Raw genomic sequence first — 6,524 nt, 5'->3', positions numbered from 1 at the left:
AGCTAGAGTTCGATTTAAAGCGGACTAAACAGGGCTGGTGTAAATGCACCCTTAGTTTCTGTCTGTGACTCCATTTGTTCCTGTTTCTTCAACCCAAACATCAGTTTGTTGTTTGCTCTGTCTTCCAGGTTATCAGAGGAGTGAGGAGGTGCACATTCTTACCAGAGGAGGAGGAGCCGAGTGGGCTGTGAGACGACAAACGGCAGAGAGGATGAAGACTGTGAGGTGAGGAAGAAACTGCATGGACTTGTCTCATCCATCAGCTTCCTCACTCTCAGGCTCTGAGGAGGTCCTGGTCTCGTTGAGGGTCTCGGGGTGTGAGGACAGACTAGTTTCTCCCTGGTTGGGCTTTAGGATCAGTTCTAGACATGACCGGTTTCAAACGTCACTGATGTGTTTAAGGTGAATCTGTGCTGCTGCTTTGGGAGATGCTGTGGTGCTTTTTGTCCCAGCAGAGTTCCCGTAGCTTCCTCTAGCAGCAGCACGTTGCAGAGAAGGTGTGGGTGAATCTGCCGGTACTGGCTGAAGTTGTCAAATGGGACTTTTTAAAATGTTTGTTTTGGGTTTAATATGAAGCTTCTAGTGCAGGGTTATTAACTAAACTGCTCAGGGGCCGGACATCCAGCAATTAGTCATTATGCAAATTAACCAAGTATTACAAAGATCTGTTAACTTTTAAATCAATTTATTTTGCTGCATTGAATCATAAAGGCAACAAACAGCCAAATGAGCTCCACCCTTGTGGAGGCCCCTATCAGACCTGGCTCGCTTCTTCCCAGGAGGGGCCACAGAAACTGTGGCCTCAGTCCGGTGCTTCGAGCGCCTAGGTGGAGCACCGAGTTTGGGGCGAAACTGGGCCAGCCGGGCCACCCTCACAGCACGCGACATGAAGCTGCAATTCATGCAGGGGTTCTCTGACAGGGCCTCCACCAGATGGTCATGTCCAAGGCAGGCAGGACACAGGTCGTGACCATCATCTGTCCGGAGCATGGTTCCACAGACTGTACAGCAGTGAGAGCCGTCCATGCTCCTTACCCAGCTATGTCCAAGATATAGGACGAAAAAAATAACAGCAAGAAACTCAAAGGTTAACACCGCTAGCTCAGCTGGTAAGAGAGGACAATTGGGAGAGGGGGCGAGAACGCTCGCCTTCACCAATGAAAACAAGGCCAGGAACTTAGCTGGCTACGTAATAAGCAAACTTCGGAGCACAGTCCAACCGACCACGTGGTTGGAGGCCTCCAGTTAACAGGAGCGGAGCAGTTAACAGGAAAATATAAGCAAAAACACTACTCACCGGTGTTGAATCACACACATAGTAGTCAGACGCTGTAAGTTGGGAGAGGCGGAAACCGCCGTAGTCCCCAACGAATCAGCAGAAAATACCTTTGAACAGGGTTAAACCGTCGCAGCCCTAGGAGGGCGAACACTTTACTCCCGCAGACGGGCGGTCGGGCTTCTGACGACGGTAAAAAGTTCAGAAAAAGTCCAAAGGGCTGAAGCCCTGAATTGAACCGCGCGCGAGAAGAAAAAAGGAGCAGAGCTGCGGATGACGTTGGGCTATATAGCCTCTGATTGGTCATCTGTGTCACACCTGTGACTCCGTTGGTATTATTACTCGAACAGCGCATGCGCGAATGGAACATTCAGTACTTTCAGCACCGCCCTCTGGCGGTCAGGAGGGATGAAATGGAACTGAGTCCATGATGTTTTTCAACTTGCCGCTGAGAGTTAGGTGCACAAAACTCTGGTGAATGAAGCAGTGGTGCCACATCTGACAGCCCGTTCACTTTCCACACCATTAATGACATATTGTTGCTCATGAGCAATGCGGTCCAAATCAGTCCATTCTGTTTTAAAAAAAAAAAAAAAAGTTTTTTGTTCCCCAGCTTTGTGAATAATATTGTGTTACCATGTTTTCTAACTACCGGTACTCTTGTTGGCTAGCAAGTGCTACAAGTAATGATGTGCGGATCGATACTAAATTTCGATATTACCAATACCAGAACTTTTCGCTCTAGAATCGATGTTTAAATCAAACTATCGATACTTTTCACTTACTTTAATTCAGTCATCTCAGGTAATGCATATCATTTACAGGAAGACGGTGGAAAGTAATTTAACTATTGATCTTAAATGAAACGCGGTTTGTGGGAACTGGGAACTACTTTTTCTTCCACCTGTGTAAGTGTGTAATGTGTATAAGCGCAGCGGCACACTGCTCACTCTCTCAGTCTGTAAACATAGCGGCAGAGCATAACGGAGTCAGGTGTGGAGCCATTTCTGCTCCAAAAACAGCCAAGAAGTTGTTTGTGAGGTTTGTAGAAAAACTGTAAAGAGCTGTAGCAACACAACAAACCTTGTAAAACACTTCAGGTTAAATCACAACATAGGATGAGGCAGTGATGAGGCGGACGGAGGAGGAGAGCAAAGAGTCAGGTGCTGCTGCTGGACGTGAGGAATAATGATTGGCTGCTCTGACTGCCTGCGATCAAAGATTGTCTATATACAAGATCACCACTCTGATGAAAATATTTCTCATTTCAGATTTTGTTTGTTCTTTTTTTTTTCTTATTTCTAATCTGTTTTACATCTTGATCATTCTGTAGAAATAGATTATTAAAATTCATTAAAAATTGTTTCAATTATTCAATTTTTAAAATTTTTATTTCAATGAACCCCTTGGCAGGCCAGATTGAAGTCACCCACGGGCCTCCAGTTGAGTGGCCTTGTTCTAGCGTTTCTCAGGTGTTCAGTGTCAGCAGCCTGTCATGTTGCTGTGCACACTTGTAGAAAAGATTTAAATATTTATTTTTTGTGAAATAAACCAACATTAAGGTCTGTAGTCCTATTTCTGTCTTTTCTGGACAAACCTCAAATGCTCACCTGCTGCTTCTGGAGTTTATTCACAGACCTGATAAACGATCACGATGTTTCAAGAAAAGTTAATAATAATAATAATAATAACTTGATGATGACGACGACAACGATTATGATAATAGAGCCCTCTGAGCGGTAACTGAATCCAGAGTAGAGCTGTCATTTGTAACCCAGTCCACACCGACCCAGATTAGAGCCGGGCTGTTATAATGTGATTAATGGGCGGGCCAGTCTCGGTCTTTGATGTGGTTTTATAAATCATACAGCAGAAATCAAACTAAATAATAATGCACAATATAACACTGTGTTAATCTACTTAGAGGAGGAGGCAGTAACAGTAAGTTTACTGTTGAGGAATGTATAAAATAAAATGAAGTGCCGAAGTTAATTAGACTGTTAAAGGAGAGTTGCGCTGGCGGTGCATTGCGTAACAATTACGCATGGCCCCGCCCGCCCTGCTTTGCTCCTTTTATGACACATACACTTGACCCACACACAATTAAGTGACATAATGGAGCAAAAAAGTATAAAAGAAAAGCTAAAAAAACTCACTCTTCAAAACCAGCACGGTGCGAGGTCTGGATTCTGGACCCTGACGCACAAAACGCTCCAGAAATGTTGAGACCATTGCGGCTGTGCACAGCTCTTGTGCAAAGCTCTTGTGCATTAAAGAAAATAATCTGGTCTCTGCGCAGCTTTCAGACTGTACTCGGATGGACGAGACAAGATTCAGCACTGTCTCAAGTCAGTGCAAGACATTGCAACGAGCTGTGTGAGAAGACGTTCGCCTGGAGCAGGCGTGCATGGACAACGTCTCCCCTGACACGTTGGGCTTTTTAGTCACATTTCTAGAACTGTTTTACCATGCACAGAGAAAACTGGAAGGTGACAAATATCCCACTATCAACCTTGTTTGCCTCTGAGAAACTGAAGCAACGCTGCCAGTCCTCACATGTACAGACTCGTGTTTGTGTGCCTCATGCAGAAGTACTGGAGTGCAGAATCATTATCCATGACTTGGGGGGCCGTTTACACGGCACATATTTTGAGTGAATCTGCTCCTTTCTCTCTGCAGAGCTGCACTTTACCTGCGGCCTAATTTGAACAAACTTAAAATGATGACTCCTGCAGTGCTGATGCGTGTCAGGTGCACGCTCACTCAGGTCCGCGCTGCTCTCAGTTGGCCGCACAGCGGAGAACTGCTTTCTACAGCACAATATTGTTTTTACATGACAAACTATGTAAGTAGAAGAACACACAATAACTTCTTGACAGCTTTTTAAATATATTTATAATTTTGTATTTAGACAACTTGGGTCTTATTATTTTGCAGGTTCTTAGCTGAAAAAATTAGTCTGATGACCCGGCACAGAGCCAGCTGCATATATGCACTTTTTATTTTGTTCATGTTTGTGCAATTCTTATTAATATATTTTTTTTATAATTTTGTTCTTCATCACTCCCGTTATTGTTACAATTCAACATTGTGCAATATTAGTTTCTGGCTCTTTATTTCTTTATCCATCCATCCACCCATCCATCCATCTTTACCCGCTGTCTGTTATTTGTTATAGTTTGTTTATTAAAGTATTAGCATAAGCATCGTTTTAGAATGTAGGCCTTTTTCAATTTATTTTTCATGCACACACCAGTTTTATTCTGTGGTGTGATGCGGGTGAACGCTCCATCATCAGTGACAGCATGACTGAGCCTAATTTTGCTCGGCTTTCTTTTATATCTAAATTAAAACAGCCTTGTTCTGTATTTTTCCAAAAAAATTTAATCTCTAAAAAATATTTTTGTTCATCTGTATGATAGATTAGCACGGTGGCGCAACTGGTAGAGCTGCTGCCTCTCAGCGAGCAGGTCCCCGGTTCAAATCCCTGTCTGGGGGCCTTTCAGGGTGGAGTTTGCATGTTCTCTCTGTGCATGCGTGGGTTTTCTCTGGGTTCTCCAGTTTCCTCCCACTACGGGGTCGGGCTGGGTCTAATTTATTAGGCCTGAATGCAACTCTAATCCAGAAGAAGGTAAATCTTCTCCTTCCTGATCCTGACTGTTTTTCTGATTTAACTCAAATGTGTCCTGTTCTAAACGCCAAGCCCTCAGGGTGTTGGACCTTCAACGGGTGTGTTAAAGGTGTCTAACCCTCCCCCTTCAGAAACGTCTTGCGTTCTGTCAGGAAATGATGGGCTAATAGGAGGCGGAGCTTAAAATTTGTCTTCTGTGTTTCAGGTTTGCATTCTGTGGATGAAGTCCGTGCAGGAGACTCCATTCAGGTATTAACTACACCTGTGGGGATATAGGCCACACCTTTCCTCACCTTGTTTCAACACCTGGGCTAAACTCTGAACACCTACTGATGAAACAGAACATCTGGACAGAACCTCTGGATGACGGCACAACACGTAGAACTGAATCCCATCTGGGGAAACTCCTCAAGCTCAAGAAGCTTTACACCAGTAATAAGGACTAGAGCTAGAACTTTTAGCGGTTTTGATGGGTCCAAGCCTCTCGTGGACCCAATTCTTAGCTGCACACCGTGGACCTGCTGACCTCAGCCTTGTTCCATGAAGGGTTGGTTGGTGATGGATCTGTTCTAGATCTGTCGCAGCAGCTTTTAGCTCTGTAGTTTCAGATTATCAGGTCCCAGAGCAGCTTGTTGCTTTCCTTTGTTCTCTGGATAAACTTGGTGGACTAGAGACGGAGTTCTGGTTGTCTCGGATTATGTAAGTCCAAGTTCTCAGTTCAGGCCCATTTTTAACCAGTATTCTGAAGATAAGTCCCACTACACCAGAGCTGGCTGGTTGCTGACTCACCTGGGTTTCACATCCAGTCCTCTCACCAAATCGGGGCCCAGCAGGTCTCAATGAACCTGGATCCTCCACGTTCTCTGGCATAACACCTTGAGTTAATGGTATAATCTAATTAATGATGTGACTTTTATTTAAAAAATAAGGATCAAACGACATCCTTTCTTCAGGGAAATGCTCAGAACACTTGAAAGCTCAGTTATCAAACAAGTTTGAAAAAGATCCTTCACTTTGGAGCTGAGTTTTTTGTTATGAATTTTAAAAGCTCCTTTGTATCATGTCTGGTTTTAAATCCCCCTCAGTCCTTTGTGTGGACATCCAGGTCTATTAAATGTCCCATCAAATTCCAGGTTCTTAAAGGTTTCTGTTAAAGTTCTCTCAGCTTCTTCCATCAAACAGACGGTAATTCTCAAACCCTTTACTGTTTCTCACAGCAGCTCAACATTAACAAACTTGAAGACAGGTAGTGAGCTGCAGGATTAACAGCCAGACTTCCTGTTCGTTTTCAACTGTGACTGGTGCTGTACGTCCTCTCAGAGGCTGGACCTGCAGCTGAAACAGGTCTGTGGTTCCTCATTGGTCCTGTGAGAGCAGCTCCGGGTCATGTGACCTGGACGGGTCAAACTGAGCAGTTCTCACTTCAAACCCGGACAGAGAAATGACGTTCAGAGGATTCAACGACACTGATCAGGTCCTGACCCAGTCCAAACCTGGTCCTGAGCTCATCCTTGGTTTAATGTTTTAAATTCCAGCTCTCCAGTTTTTCTGGAGTCAGCACACACACATTTACACACACACACACACACACACACACACACACACACACACACACAC

The 6,524-nt window shown here is 44.3% G+C and overlaps 1 protein-coding gene across 1 annotated transcript in view; it reads left to right on the top strand.

The window, feature by feature from the left end:
* Positions 1-209: 209 nt before the first annotated feature.
* Positions 210-6,524, top strand: part of tjap1 (tight junction associated protein 1 (peripheral)) — a 47,752-nt gene continuing 41,437 nt past the window's right edge. Inside the window, exons 1-2 of the mRNA XM_037687656.1 lie at positions 210-225; positions 5,113-5,156. The gene's annotated coding sequence lies outside the window, so the exon portion shown is untranslated. The remainder of the gene's footprint in view (positions 226-5,112; positions 5,157-6,524) is intronic.

Source organism: Nematolebias whitei, chromosome 1 (genome assembly GCF_014905685.2).
Source record: "Nematolebias whitei isolate Nwh7 chromosome 1, NemWhi1, whole genome shotgun sequence".
NCBI lineage: Eukaryota > Metazoa > Chordata > Actinopteri > Cyprinodontiformes > Rivulidae > Nematolebias > Nematolebias whitei.
This window is presented reverse-complemented; position numbering and strand designations above follow the sequence as displayed.